The following is a 358-nucleotide window of genomic DNA, read 5'->3' on the forward strand; positions in this document are numbered from 1 at the left end:
CTATTGCCGTCAGCGGGACAGTTTAAACAACGCCCAGAAACAACAAATGCTTTTTTTGCCAAGTGCTATAGGACTTTCTGCTGAAAAAATAATAATAGAAATAAATGGACTGTTTGCCCAGAATGTGAGACTGTGACTGTGGGACTCAGGAATGTGGCACTGGGAAGTTGGGTGAAATGCTGCTACAGCTACAGACCATCCTTTTGTTGAGGCTCCAACCAAAGCATTTAAACTGCCCGGTTTGTTTAACTTCAAGTCTCAAATGACAGCGAGCCCGAGGCGGTGGGAGGGGAGGAGGTGTTTTATTTTCTGTGGCGGAGTGGAAGCGCAGCTCTGGCCGCGGGACGGCTGTAGGTCG

General features: G+C 48.6%; 1 protein-coding gene across 1 annotated transcript in view; it reads left to right on the plus strand.

Annotated features, from left to right (window-relative positions):
* The window catches only part of ADRB2 (adrenoceptor beta 2, surface), a 39,373-nt gene that overhangs the window by 3,628 nt on the left and 35,387 nt on the right, over positions 1-358 (plus strand). The window lies entirely within an intron of this gene.

This window comes from Pygoscelis adeliae, unplaced genomic scaffold (genome assembly GCF_000699105.1).
Source record: "Pygoscelis adeliae isolate BGI_AS28 unplaced genomic scaffold, ASM69910v1 Scaffold42, whole genome shotgun sequence".
NCBI lineage: Eukaryota > Metazoa > Chordata > Aves > Sphenisciformes > Spheniscidae > Pygoscelis > Pygoscelis adeliae.